The sequence below is a fragment of the Wyeomyia smithii genome, chromosome 3, assembly GCF_029784165.1.
Source record: "Wyeomyia smithii strain HCP4-BCI-WySm-NY-G18 chromosome 3, ASM2978416v1, whole genome shotgun sequence".
Classification (NCBI taxonomy): domain Eukaryota; kingdom Metazoa; phylum Arthropoda; class Insecta; order Diptera; family Culicidae; genus Wyeomyia; species Wyeomyia smithii.
The window spans coordinates 247,700,129-247,715,785 of NC_073696.1; the positions used below are offsets into that span (position 1 = coordinate 247,700,129).

The window sequence follows — 15,657 nt, forward strand, 5'->3', positions numbered from 1 at the left end:
ATCCCTTGTCAATACAATACTTTCTCATATGACAAAATCATCTGCAGTAGAGAACTAACAATTTTAAAACAGAAACAAAAAAAATTGGCCTCAAATCTTAATATTCCGACTATTGTGCAGTGTTGAGAAGTCTCCATTTGTGACAAACTAATTAATTGATAATTTATCATAAAATATTTTAGAAATTATGCTTAAAATCGCTAAAAAATACCTCTAAGACCATAACTCAAAATACAGTTTAAAGTTGTAGATAAGCGTTTGTAAAGGGTGTCCCAAAAAAATTATTGTTGAAAAAGTGAAGGTGCTCAGCACTAAATTGAAAGATAATGTTATTTATAGGATTTTGTAGAACAATTCGACTATCTAAAAAAATGTTTTTTCAATTGTTTGGGCAACCAAACGTGATTTACGAAAAACCGACTTTTATAGCTACAAACTCATTCTTTTGCACTTTTTTCAATTCTTTTCAATTCCCGAATTTTTCCATATATTTTTTTTATTTTTGACGGGTTGTTTTTGAATATTTTGCATGGTTCAGTTCAGCATTGCGTTCAGTTATTTGAATCCCAGAGCCCATTAAACATCACAGAAAAATTATTTTTTTCCAATAATTTTTAGATAAAACCCTTCAAAACACAAATAAAAAATGTTCATCAAGAACTGAAATTTTCTTTGCAAAGTGGGATTTATGACGAAAGTTTACGTGGAAAAAAACACTTGATATCTTATCGGGGAGCTGAGATATTGGCATTTTTATATGTGAAGGAAAAGTATGAATTTTAACAAATATGTTGAATAACTGTTTTATTCTGGGAGATAAAAAATAACAATGTTTAGAAAACAAATGCATTTTTAGATGGCTGATAACTTAGTAGAAGGTTTAAAAATTCGAAAAAATCTGCGAAAATAGTTAAAACGAAAATTGTGATTTTTAGTGTTACTAATAGAAAACTCAATGTTGCTTGTAATAGGGGAACTACTCGATTATTCAGCTCATTAAGCCGATATTCACGAAGAATGCACGGATTAAACACCAAATTTTCACGAAATCATTGAACAAATTAGCTAAATATGCTAACGTACTCTTATGGAATCGTTGAGCATTGTATATTTAGTAAAGTTAGCTGGATTTATCCTGAATTTTGTAAAACAAACCATTTTACACAACGCTTCCATATCCATCTCAAAACTTGAATCACTGCTCAATTATTCATCTCACGATGCCCCCATATTCATCACACTGTTAATCATGAATGAAACATATTATCATGAATGAACGTAGCCGCAACCCGTCGTAGTAGTTACCTAAATATCCGCTGCAGTTGTTTACGTGCAAAATAGGTAACCTAGGTAACCACTACAGTGCCGTCAATCTATATCAATTATGTCGGAATAATTTAACATTTTCAGTATGATTTTTCCGTATTACCAAAAACTGAATTGGCAACTCTTGATTTTCTTCAACGCAGTGAAAACAGATGAAAATACATACAGTTGAAATTTAGAAATTGCAGAAATTCATCTCATATATTTCTGCTGATTCAAGCTTGTCTTAGGAAATATGAGGTGAACATTTCAAAGATTAAAGTATTCTTAGTGTAGTGAGTGATTTTGTTTAGTGATTGAAATAAAAAGTGGTCCGCTAGTGATGAAAAAAACTTTGGTTGGCTGCTGAACGAGTCTCGTTGTAGCCGTGTAGAACGATGCGCGGATTTTGTTTTCTGAGGTTGGTGATTGAATTAAATGAGTTTTCGAGTGCTGATGCCCGAATATAATATCAAATTTAGTGCTTTTAAGTGAGTTTTTGAGGATTATACTTTATGAGGAATCTGAAGTGAACTAAGAATAATCCATTCCACGATAGAGCAGATTAGTTTAAGAAGAAAATATGCGTTTTTTTCTGTTTTCAATTGTGTTTACATGTTGAATGAGATGAATATACGGGCTGAGATGAACAATGGAGCAGTTCGCCTATGTGAGAGATAGAAATATGATGTTTTCGGTAAAGTTTCTTGTTTTAAGATGACCTAAAACTTTGTCGAAGACACCTTACGTCTATCTTATTCTGATTACAAAGTATTTTTTTTTCTCACTCATTGGTGAATTGATCACCCATCTTTTTATATTAAAAAGTGTATTAATATTAAAAGTGTAGAAGCTGAGATAGGGATATAATCTTTTTTTTCCGTGTGGGCTCATCACTGCGACCAGAGATTAGATCTATTGTGATATTGCCCAGGTGTTTTCTGTACTCCGCACTTCATATTATTGGCAGTATCACTATTGCGGTAAGTGATACGCTTATCATTCATATCCGTGTTGTGTGTAAGTTGTACCTTTCCGTTTCAAGCTTACTGCTCTACTATACCGAGCCTCTGTCCATCCCAACACAATATCGCCTAATTACAATTCCCTGGAGAGAACTTTTATATGTTACTCACACCAGTTTTATTATAATGGGGACTTATTTTTGTTAGAAGGAGAGTCCACAGAGGTACTGTAGAATTCAGATTGAAGGAAGGGTACTTGGTGGGGAGCCTGAGAATAAACCCATGCTAAAGTCCTTTGACAACCAAATGGCCTGATTCTACTAAAATTCGAACCCACGACCACCCGCTTACCAAAGCAAACTCTGTAACCTTGCGGCTACGGAGCTCCCTACCATAATATGCAAGATTTAACCTAAACTTAGTTTCAAATCAAACAATGGTTGTGAAGGTTGGAAAAGCAACATAAAAACCTACCAAACTTCAAATTCAGAAAAAAACGTTTCTTAGTTTCAGGAGTCAAACAGATAACAAATAACACTTCAAAGTTTATTATGCTATAAACAATCATATTGAAGTTATGACTGAATAAGCGGTCCAATAATCAACTGGTCTAAAACCCTTTACTGTTATTTGAAAGGAATCAACGATTTGATGTTTTTTTCTGTATGGACTAGCTCACTGCCCCCAAAATCCTTAATTTATTGTGAGATTTGCCTGAGCGTCTGCTGTATTATTAGCAATACCGCTATTGAAAAGTGGCATGCTCATTATTTATCCATGCTTGTTTGTAACATGATTTTACCATTCCTTTTATTCGCTTACTGCTTCTGCTATAGGTACCAAGCCAAATATCGCCAATTACAATTCTCTGGAGAAATTTTGTTGAGCGTCCTTCTGGCCAATTCTGTTATAAAACAGACTTGAAAGAAGGGTGGGCTGCCTGAGATGAAACCCATGCCTAAGTCCTTTCTGACATCGGATGGCCTGATTCTGCTAAGTTTCGAAGACAATTATATAAAAGTAAAGCAAAGCTTTGGTGCTACATTCCGATTCGGAACTTGACCTTGTTTAATTACACACAGACTGTTTAGGGTACAGGACAATTGCGGGGCTAGCGCTACGATCCTACTGACGCTAACAGTCTCTCTCGAGCCGAGACTCGGAACCTACGACGACTGGCTTGTTAGGCCAGCATCGTACCTCGAGACCATCTGGGAGACAGTTATATAGCAGCTCTATAAATATTGCTGGTCAATCTGTCGACTGATTTTCAACATAAATAACTCTTTTCATAACGATGAAATCAAGTAAACTTTGGAGTTTTGAAATACAGTCAGACCTCGATATAAGGCAACCTCGATATAACTTAACTCGATATAACGCAACTTTTACCTCGATATAACGTAACTTTTTTCAATTTCCCAAAATTGAAGTACAACAATTATTTTTGAGGTGTATAATGTTCCGAATAAATGTTTTAAGTAAGTTTTGAAACCAATAAGTACCGTAAAATTGAGTAAAATTGACATTTATTTTTTCAATGTTTTGTGACTGGTTATACTGGTCTACGAAAATTGTCTTAAAGGGACATAAGAAGGGTTTATATATACTTTTAGGTGAAGGGAAATAAGTTTTTGTGCACTTTTGAGTAACCATAAAGAATTTTGCATCAATAAAAAAATGTTTTTTTCGTGCTTCGATATAACGTAACTCGATATAACGTAACGAAAATAAAAATAAAGTTGCCTGATATCGAGGTATGACTGTACTCAATAAAATTTCATCAAAGTCAAAAATATCCGTGATAAATTGGAATGCCTTTCCAGTTGCGAATACAAAATCAACACACCATCAAAACTGTAAATTCCGGTTGGTTTGTGTGGAATACCCCTAAGCCAAGTTTGAAAATCGATGTTGGATTAATTTTTGAGTTACGCCCTTCCAAAGTTTTAAGGGCGGGTTTTTTCATACAAATAAAAAACAAAAAATCTTCAATAACACTTCCAAAACGAGCGTAAATCATAGCAGGTGTGGACTTTGTTGGTAACGTATGTGTATTAACGACCTTCCTGAGAAATATGAGTTATATTGGAACCATCAAGTAACCCCGGGCGAAAAAGCAAATTATCAACCCAAACCAAAACACATTAAATCACACCGGGTAACTATTTTAATTGATCATTTTTTATCTAGCTGAAACTTTGTTTCTAGGCTTTTTGTTTTAATTTTTTTTTTAATCGGGACTTGTTTTTGGGAAGGGCTTACGTACAAAAAGTATTGATGATTACAAATATTTTTTAGAGCCTGAATAATTTGTTTGATCGGTGTAGTGTCTTTGGCAGGATTGTAGATAAATATTTTTGCTTTCCGAAAAGAATATACATCACAAGGATAATTAATTTTTTCAAGAAAAAAAAAATTCATAAATGAAAATAAAAATTAATTATCTCAAAAAGCTTATTTTTGAAAAATTTTATTTGAAAAATAATTTAGGGTCACTAAACACTGTTGGTTCTTATTTCTCAAGAAAATGTCAAAAAGCATTAAGAAAATAACGCGGTAGCAAGCATTTGCTCGACATTGTCGACAAGAATGTTTTTTGATTGCGAGTCTTGTGTAATTCATGAGCAATAAAAACGACTATGACAGTCAAATTCCGTTCTAGTGTGACGATTTATAAGCCAGAATTTTTTATGTACACACATTTTACCGCATGCAAACGTATTCAAAATATCGGCACTAAACGAATCTCCCGAATGTAGCAATTACGTGGGCCAAAACAAATATTGAAGAGCAATCTATGCGGGAGGATCAATCTTTATGCTTTGTACTCTTCATCTTTATTTTTTTTTTTTGCTTGAAACGTGAGCAACGGATTATCACTTATGACACGCGCTTTACTTGCTGTGTTTTGCTCCACATTTTTTGTTGTCCTGAAAATGTAATTCTTAGTCAATATAAATATGCAAAGCGAATCAACCCTAATTAATCAAATAGTCTAAACGAATCCTAATGGAACAAACCATTCGATCTCGTTATTTATCATATTTTTAATATGGACAACCACATAAGTTTGTATTACGAAAAATCCGTTTCAGAAGTTTTATAACTTTATTTATTTATTATAATTTACCAAAAATTTAATAAAAAACACTACACTCCTTTTAAAATGACCCAAATATTCCTAATTTTGAAGAGTAAAAATGTAAAGTTCCTTAAAAAAATAAAACTCTATCGAATAGCGATTTTCGATAGAGATTCTCATCAACCAGTTTGTTAGTTACGCTGCACTCTTCAATCAAAATGAGACGTATCTGATATCAAAACAACGTTTAGTAAGCAATTATTAAGCAATTCAAAACACTCACCTTCTTACGTAGCAGTTTGTCGTAATCCTACTGTAGGGTTTTCTCTGCGCCAATGGGATGAACCGTGCGTGTCTACGTTGAATAGTTTGCGTGTCTCATTCAACGTTTAGCGATTAGAATGTGCACAGCTAATCCAAAAGATCCGGTCTCTTCAACGGTAGAAAAACGCACTTTAAACTGCAAACTTCAAACTCGCATCAACTGTGATTTCTCGTAGATAAATTTTGACCAACAATGCACTGAAAAACACTCACTCTTCACAACTGAAAAGGTCTTACTATTGGCTCCGAAACTGCGATATAACCTAATAAAAAATCGAAGAAAATAAACAAACTTTTTCTCTTTCCGCACCAGTAAGCAAGCATTTCTTTTCAACTCAACAGTGGCTGAGCCGAAATGCCCGCTCGCACAGGATATTCAACATAAATTTCGTCAGATTTGCACTTTTACAGGCGAAAATCGATGCCCCTCACGAATTAATTGCAATAACTAGGAAGTGTCGAAAAACATCGTCGTTGGTTAGGTAGCCACCTTAGGTGACCCGTGGCTTTCTCTGAGGAATTTCAAATCCGCCTGTAAATAGACCCACGAAGACACACACACACACGAACGGCAGCATAACAAAAACCAGTTCCTGCCAAACTGTCCTCCCAGGAAGGCGGACGGACAGCGCGAACACACAAATCGGCGGAACCGTAACCCACCAGGAAGACCGTAACTCCCCCAACACCGACCACAATAACGATAATAATAACAACAACAACACAGGAAAGGAAAACGAGCGTCGCGAACCGCCGAAGGCAGAAAACCGGACACCTAAGCCGAGAGCGAGACTTCTCGCAACTACACACTCGAACGAACTGATCACCACGAACGTTGGAGATCTACTGTCGATCGAGTGCCGAATGCAGCGCGATCTGAACGTGATCCGGTTCGGTTAGACCCTTTGCTGCCGGGCCTCTGTTGAGTGCTTGCGTGCTTGGGGGCAAACGCGAGTCGCACACGGTGGGCAGGTTTGCCTCTCGGAGGCCGAAGCATAACAATATTCAAAACATAATAGGGGTCTTCACATCGAGCTCGTATACGAATACCCAGCCGTAAACTGTGTATCTTCCATTACTCGTCAATGGAGGTGAGTATTTTTACGGCTGGGTATTTGTTTACGAGCTCGATGTGAAGACCCCTAATGTTATGCGCTGATATTGACGGTGGCGGTGAGTTGTTAAATCCTTTTTCGGTGCGTAGGAATTTGGGTAAAAATATGTCTCATAGCCGTGAGCGTGGTTTAAGAGGCTAAAATTTCATTGAAAGGTATCGAGTTTCGTCGACGTAGGATAACGTCTATCAGGAGCTAATAAATAAAAAAACAAGCAATGGTTTGAGGGTAGAGTTTGAGCGCTTAGAATTGATTGAATCATTTTTCATCAGATTCGCATCAATCGACCAGAAATTCTTTTATGATTAAGTTCTTGAAACACTATTGGAAAATTGGTGAATAACATGGATTGTCTAAATCAAACCGAACAAACGATCACTACCCTCCTTTTCCAGCACGGCCGACATTCAAGTTTCCAAACCATTTGATTTTGTAAACGATTCGTTGTTGTTGTTATTTTGCTCGCTCGAGTGCACAACAACACGCTCACCGGAAGTATAACTCTCAATAGTCACGTATAAAACCTAGCATGCAGAAATTTGGTCTGAATAAAACTGGATTGACCAGCAGCAAGCAGAGCTGTGGCATGTCGCAGCGCAGCAAGCGGCTATTTCGAATATAATTTGTATGGTTTTCGCTGCAACAGTTTCTCTGTTATGAGACACCAACAATACTTTTTAGCCCCCCAAAATTATGTAATCGAAGCAGTTGATATTTTTCTAACACTCGCCAAAACGTTACGCTTTGCTTTACAGCCAACTTACCAGTAGAGAGTGAGGAATTATTATTGCAAAGGTTCAAGATCGAAACAAATAGACCCTTCCAGTCCATCACACACAAAAACCTTCAAACAAATCAAATGTTTCTGGCCTGATAATACATTCATCATCATCAACATTCCTAGCATTTTTGGGAATTTGTTTTAATCCAAACAGTATTTTGAACCTAGCAACAGTCATACTAAGAACAATACGCGTGAGGACGCATAAACGAAGCACATTTACGCTTTCCTTCTTCAACAGATTATCGTTAGTCTCGTCATCATCTGGCAGCGGCAGAGGTTTTAGCTGAAGCATGTTTTGTTTTTCCTCTTTCTTCGCATGAATTACACATCAACAATTAGTCATCACGTGCTTGTACATTTCTAGCCTCCAATTTGTTCTGTTTTTGTTTCCTTAGCGCATCACCATACGAATCCCTGCGCGCGTGCTGACTGCTCTCGATAATAAACTGGTCAGCACATATCCAGATTTGAACCAACTCATAAAAACTATTCGAATTAGATCGAATAACCGTATCTGTCGATTTTCGATTCGACGACGTCACCAATCGTTCATGTCACATGTAGTAAGAATTTAATCACAGAAACAGGTTAACGAACTTCGTAGTTACAGCGTTGTTCCATTTGTATTTTTATTGCGCGACACGATTGTTTTGATGCGAATTGCCAGGTAATTTTGTCCCGCGTCGCAGGTAACTGCGGCATGGACTGGACCGCAAAATGTGGGTTGGATTTGATGGAAGCAATAATCCATTCGTGCGGCAACTTGTGAGATTGAGACTCGCGCTCGTGTTGAGAAGGTAAACGGTTCGACCTAAAAGGAATGATTTGGCTTGACAACCAGCCCAAGACCTGTCGGACTGGATTGTTTTTACGGAGGGAATATGGGTCAATGATTGCTGCTAATAGGATTGGAGCGTGTAGTAGGTTGGTAGGTTGAAGAACCTGTGAGAGTGAACTTGTTTGTAGTATAAGGTGAAACCTCATTGAATCCAAAAATGGCCAACTTCGAGTCACCACTTCGAATTTTCAAAAGCACTAGACTCGGAAATACTCATTGCGATCCCTATGAAAATTTTATTTTATGTTTGCTTCACCACAGCAAACATAAAATAGCATTTTCACGGGGAACGCATAACTATTCACGAGTCTTGTGCTTACGAAAATTCGAAGTGGTGACTCGAAGTCGGCCATTTTTGGATTCAATGAGGCTGATGATGATTGAAATAAATTTAGCCTAACTATTTTTTTAAAATCACCTTATAAGACAATTATTATTTTAATAGAAATGTGCGTTTATAGTTCTGTTTGGGCTAGTATTGAAAAATATTCTCTAGTGATTTTTGATCAAAACGCGCTTCACAAGGAATGCCGAAACGAAAAAAAACACACTGTTTCTGAGGAAAAATATAAATATCCGGTGTTTTGTCCCAGTTCGGAAACTGTTACGAAACTAAAAAAATAATTTGGATTTTTCTCTAATTGTTAATTTTTATCACTGTTTTGTTTGTTTAAGGCCATTTTTAGTACTTTCTTGTTTTTTCCTACTCATTTATGATACAAGGTATGTTTTTGATAATAAAATCTGCAAAAAAATTATTAAAAAGCTACGTAATTATCTGGAGGGGGCAAACTGTTTCCAAAGTTGCAAAAACGTGATCGAAATTGTTTTGACCCAAAATTTTTAATTTTAGAGCCGTAACGTCTTTGTCAAAGTTGTTCAATTAGTTATTCTCCATATTATAGAAGTTGCAATTCCATGATTAATCCACTCAACACTGAGAAACGAATTTTACTTTTCTCATTTTGGAATAAAAAGATTCACTTTCCTCAGCAAAGTTGTAGTAAATTTCAAAAGAAATAACTTTGTTGAAGACAACATACTTCTATCTATTTATTTAAATGGACTTTTTTGTTGTTTTCCATAGTTTACCACTAAATTTTTTTTTATTCAACTTTTTATAGTGATTTTCTACAATTTTTGGATGTTCTACAATATTGTTTGATACAACGATACGAACAATTTCTTCGATGAAAGTTAATTTTCATTTCACTTACATTTGGTTGTTGACGATTTTTACAAGAATAATGCGCTATTTTACACTAATTACTTTTTTCTCAAAAAATAAGGATTTTGTAGTCATAGTGTTTTTAGTAAAGTCATTCTATTAATTGTTTAATTGTTCTCCATTTTGAAGAATTTGGAATTTTGTGATTAATCTACCTAAAAGTGATAAATGAATTTGATTTTTCTCATGTTTACATATGAAAAACCGTTACTGAAAAAAGTTTCAGCACATTTTATTAGAAACAACTTCGTCGCAGACACCTAACTTGAATCTGGTAATTTAAATGAACTATTGTGAATTTTTCTCTAGAATGGCTTTGAAAATCTTTTTTATATAACTTTTTATAGTAATTTTCTAAAATTTTTCAATGTTCTGCAATGTTGTTTATTATAATAAAACACACAAGCTCACCGAAGAACGTTTATTCACAGACAAACAGACGTGCCACTCGATGACGATTTCATCGACCAGAAAAATATCGAAAATTTTGAAATTATGCTTAGCGTGCACATTCATTATCAAAGACAAAAACCATCAGTTATGCCGTTTGTGTTAATTTAAGCAAGCGTGCACACCCATTAGCAAAGACAAAAACCGTTTTACAAAAAAAAAGTTAGTACGCAATAAGCTCCCATGGTGGTGCATGAGTGTAGCGTTTCGAATAAGGACGTAGATTTTTCAGTATTTTCGTTCGAAGAGGCACGTCTGTTTGTCTGTGCTTTATTTTTATCTCTTAAGTTTATTTAGTTATTAAATATTTTTATTAAAATAATACACTAATTTATTCACAAATATCTACACAGGAGACAGCGAGAGACAAATGCCTACATCTGGAATAAATGATGTTTTACTCATAATTAAATATGAAAATGGTTTAGTCTGCAGATATTTGCAGATTTCAGAGATATCTGTTAGTAAAATTAGTGCATTGTTTCAATTAAAATCGTCAATAATCAAAGAAATATGAGAGATAAAAATAAGCTTTCTTTGATGTAATTGTTTATTTTTTTTTTCAGCAAACAACAATGTAAAACATTGAAAAATTGAAGAAAATCACTAAATGATATATTGAAAAGATTTTCAGTGGTAATCTGTAGAAAACTTCACAACAGTCCATTTAAAAACCTCTTTGCCGAACAAAGTAAATTTTTATATGCTTCTCGCTGTTAAGTGAAAAAATCACAAAACTCCAACTTCTATAAAATGGAGAAAAATTATTGGATCAACATTCCTGAAGGCACTATGGTTCTAAAATCTCTTTTATTGGGTCAAAATATTTTCGATCACATTTTTGCGGCTTTGGAATCAGTGTGGGGGGTCTGACTTTGTGACGAAATGCACCGATGGGGTCATAAAAAACCATTTATGGATGTTCCCTTAATCGTGTAACTTATATTCAAGCGTTCTCACCAAAATTTTCATTTCCAAAAGTTTTGTTTCACAGAATAAATGACCCGTCCTTCGTTACCAAAATATTCAATTCCAAATCTTCACCTGAAATTTTCGTTACAACCGTCCGCGCATGCAACTTTATACATTTTCACTGTTTCCGAGCGTGACAACCGCGCAAACGCTGGCGCCACTGACAAGTTAACTGATTCGTCGCGAAACCAGCACCAGATGGTGCTACAATTGTTCCCAGGCCTAAACATCCTGCTTGAGAAAAAGTTGAATAAATTTTCACCCACAAATTCGTCCCCTTAATGCTAGAACTAGATAGCTCGAAAATTGACGTTTCGAGAAAAACGAGTTTGAAAATTTGACCTGTTCTGGTGATGATGGTTTAAATGTAATTATTAAAGGTTCAGATTTTATGAAACGCATTCATATCGTTTCAGGCCCGTTATAGCAACGAAAAAATCAGCAATCAGCCGAGTTATTTAGTTTTATTACAAAATACACTTATTTTTCGTTGAGATATCTAGTTTTTTATTTGATGAATAACACTTTTTCTTGTAATCGTATTCCATCGAGTCTTGGTTATGTTATAGAGCTCGACGCGATAAATATGATGGCATACTTAACTCAAAATCGACAAATTTCGAGTTATCTAGTTCTAGCATTAAGGGGACGAAATATTCAAGATATAAACTAGGTGGGAATTACAAGAAGGGAAAAAACATAGAAGCTTGCAGAATTGGCAGAAAATATACATTGTTTAGTTCATTATTTTTCACTATCCACCATCTCCCATTTTAAACTTCACAAGAAGTGAATTTTTGTATATCTTTATTACCCTCGAGTTTACAAGTCGCTTGAACTTCAGGACAAATAGATTTTGCGCAAACAAAAATGTTAACTTTTCGCTGACTGTTGCGTCTTTCACTGCTAGCCATCGACTAACCTTTTAGCGGTCTTTCACTCTTTCTGCTTCTTATCCAGTACATTTTTCCACTTCCACCCTATAGGCCAAATGTAGAGAAAATTTCGAAAAATCTGAAAAAAAGGATTCACAGATCATCGTTGAGAAATTCCAATCAAAGTGAGAATCTTATACAAAATGTTTCACGTGCATGAAAAACTCGAATTGTCAAAATTTCGCTTCGCAAAATGCAAAAAAAAGTAAGCAAATTCGATCCAACGAAAAGTTGTGGATCGCATCTTTTTCACACACTCGTGGAGAAAGGCGTCGTATACAAATTACGTAACGCTAAAAACCTAGATTTCAGACCCCCTCCCCCCCTATGTAACGATAAGTAACGTTCGATATGACTCCCCCCCCTAAACTTACGTAACGCTGTACAACCTGTCCCCCCCTCCAAATTTGCAATTTTGAGCAAACATCACAGTTACGTAACGATCTCAACTACCCCTCCTCCTCCCTATGTAACAATAAGTAACGCAGATTTAACCCCCCCCCCCCTTCATGCGTTACGTAATTTGTGTACGACGCCAAAGAAGCAACTAGTGAAAACATGACTTTTCACGTGTTTATATTCTGTCAGTTCCGGCCAATTTTTACTTCGCTCGACGTGTAAATTCGTGAATTTTGCTTCGCATGAACTGTAAACCTGCAGGCTGGTGAAATACCTGTGTGTTCTACAACCTGATTTTTACGAAAGATTCCGCTAGCGAAAATTTACGCTTTTTTATTTGTCAAATTCTTTACCTCCTTTGAAACTGTAAACTATGCAGAAGTTGGTAGGTTTTTATATCCAGCTTTTTACGTACCATAATGGTGGACGATTTAATGCAAAGCTCGTAATAAATGGCCCACCCTTTTGACAACTCTGCTCAGTTTGAAGTAGCAATACTCAGAGGAAGAGATATGCGAAGAGAGTATTGTGAGCCAAACGAACATGTCAAAATTCGAGCCAAACGAACAAGAAAGGTAACACATTGAAAGGTATTGCAATAAGGTTCAATAAAAAATATATTTATTTTTACGCGTTTTTCATGTTTTATTGCTAAAACATGAATTGAGAATGCTCCAAAGTTGCTTCATCACAGTGATTTTTAACTGGTGGTTCACAAACCCTTTGTATGTTCTACAGAATAATGATGAAAGTATATAAAATAAAACATAAACATAAAATTTAACACCTTCACGGTTTTTGTGATGCACTTTATTATTCCCCAGGACTTCCACGAGCCGACTAAAAAAGTTAGTGAACATTGCGCTTTGAGAAGCGACTTGGCACCTCTGATATGTGAAACCCAGTTGCCAAATTATCGGTTTTTTCATCGCTTATCTCTCCCTCTGAGGATCTCTAGTTTGAAGTCCTCATGTATTTTATTTATCAACAGGAAAATATCATTGGCATCATTTGTGTTTCCGCATAATCAAAAACCATAAAACGTGCCTAACAACTAGTTCGGGATATAGTACCGACTACATGGGTTATCGTTAAACCATATAGATAATCATCCGCTTATGGTTATTGATTATACGGGTTGACAATTCTTTTGCAATCCCAAAACTGATGTAAAAAGAAAGGTTTGCATATTACGAAACCCCATTATATCGACCGTCATTAAGATGCATAAAAAGCTGGATGTTCATATAAAGACGACCGAGTGAGTTGTATCTATAAAAAATTGTGTTAAACAAAAAGACATTCTATTACGTTACGTTTTATTACATAAAATATGATGTAATAACTTCTAAACAATCAGGATAAATAAATCAATTTGCTGGCCGAGTAGTTAAACAAAAAATAGCCATAGTCTTGAGTATCCAGTTGTTTAAGCACCATAATGGTGGTCACCATAATGCGTGTTCGTAAAATGCGAACCTTTCTGCTTGTGTCAATAATAAGATTTTTGAAGGATTAGCAAACGAAATGTTTCCAGATCCTTTTGATAGATTACATGCGAAGACTCGAAACTGATGTAAGCATAGTTGTCAATAGAGTAGCTATTTCATAACGAACTTCTCATTATATCGTCCGCCATTATGGCATGTAAAATCTGGGTAGAAAACACCAGAAACATGCAAGCATAAAACGTACTTTTATCCACTCATTTCTGAATATGCCCTCATCAAAATTTAGGTGGTTTCTAGGACAAGGTCTAAGCTTTAAAAAAAAAGTATTGGATGTGGTACCCCGGTTTTCCACTTTTTGCCCTATAAGCATTTTAAGCCGCGGAAAAAATGAAGAGAAAACGCTCTAACTTTGGGCAAAATAATTATAGCTACATGCTGTCTTTGAAAAAAAAACTGTGTTTTTGTTTTGATCATATTTGTCTAGAACATTATCATAGTGAAAAAAAATTATTTGTAAAGTTGTTCTAGAAAAACTAAATTTCAAAGGATTGACATAGAAAATGTTTTATACCTTAAAAATAAATGGAAAGAAATTTAAATTTTTCTGAAAAGGTTCATATTTTTGAAAGTTTTACAACTTTGACGAAAAAACTTTGCATGTACCTTAGCTGTATCAGAAGCTAGCTCTACATCAACGTTTAAGCACAAATGAATTAAGTTTTGAAATTTTGTTTAGCGGCCTTACTGTCAATTAAACAAATTTTCAAAATAATCGTATTTTTCTGAACGATGAAATTGGCAATGGTACCTCTGTTTGCCTGTGACAAGACTTCAATAAAATCTAGAGATACTCAAGACCTAAACACAGTGGATACGTTTGCGTTGCGTTGACGTTAATTTGACAGAAAATGTATGGACTAACTGTCAATCAATTATCAATTATTTACAGGCATTCTAGTTTAGTGTACAGGGCAATTCCTAGCGAGTAAGCGCTATGATCCTAATAGTACTACACACTCGAAATTTAACATTACGGTAAAATTACCGAGACCCGGCAATAAATTTTCCCGGTCAGGCTTGAGTCAACAATGTTTTTTGTTGAGAATAAACAAATATTTCAGTATTTACGTATATGTATATACGCAGCTCAATAAAAAAAGTCGCTTGTCTGTTAGTCTGTGACATCGTTATTACGATTTTTTTTTTGTTTTTCATTTCTTCATTTATCCTTTTTTTTCGACCGAAAATAAAATCAAAATGATTAGGGTGCATTAAATTTCCTACTGTCGACAACAATACGCTCCATAGCTTTGCTATCACTACAGAGTGTCATGGTGCTTTATCTCACCACTTGTAGAAGTGAGTAAACTCTGTTACTTTATAGATCACCGATCTATTATTTATTAATAGCTATATTAATAATAGTGCCTTGGCTGATTTTAAGCTTGATAAGCTGTTACTCAACCAAATGATTGTTTTAGTAGTTATTGTTACTAAAGTACGGGTAACGTAGTACGGGGTAAGTACGGGTTCATTTCTTCATTTATCCTTTTTTTTTCGACCGAAAATAAAATCAAAATGATTAGGGTGCATTAAATTTCCTACTGTCGACAACAATACGCTCCATAGCTTTGCTATCACTACAGAGTGTCATGGTGCTTTATCTCACCACTTGTAGAAGTGAGTAAACTCTGTTACTTTATAGATCACCGATCTATTATTTATTAATAGCTATATTAATAATAGTGCCTTGGCTGAATTTAAGCTTAATAAGCTGTTACTCAACCAAATGATTGTTTTAGTAGT

General features: G+C 35.2%; 1 protein-coding gene across 4 annotated transcripts in view; it reads right to left on the minus strand.

Moving 5' to 3' along the window:
- Nucleotides 1–6,515, minus strand: part of LOC129731018 (uncharacterized) — an 86,343-nt gene extending 79,828 nt beyond the window's left edge. Inside the window, exons 1-3 of one of the 4 annotated variants that reach the window (XM_055690722.1) lie at nt 6,343–6,515; nt 5,893–5,942; nt 5,639–5,787 (exon numbers count right to left, since the gene is read on the minus strand). The gene's annotated coding sequence lies outside the window, so the exon portion shown is untranslated. Of the gene's footprint in view, nt 1–5,638; nt 5,943–6,241 lie in introns of all 4 variants that reach the window. The other 3 variants (XM_055690721.1, XM_055690719.1, XM_055690720.1) reach the window with 3 other exon arrangements.
- Between the last annotated feature and the right edge of the window lie 9,142 nt (nt 6,516–15,657).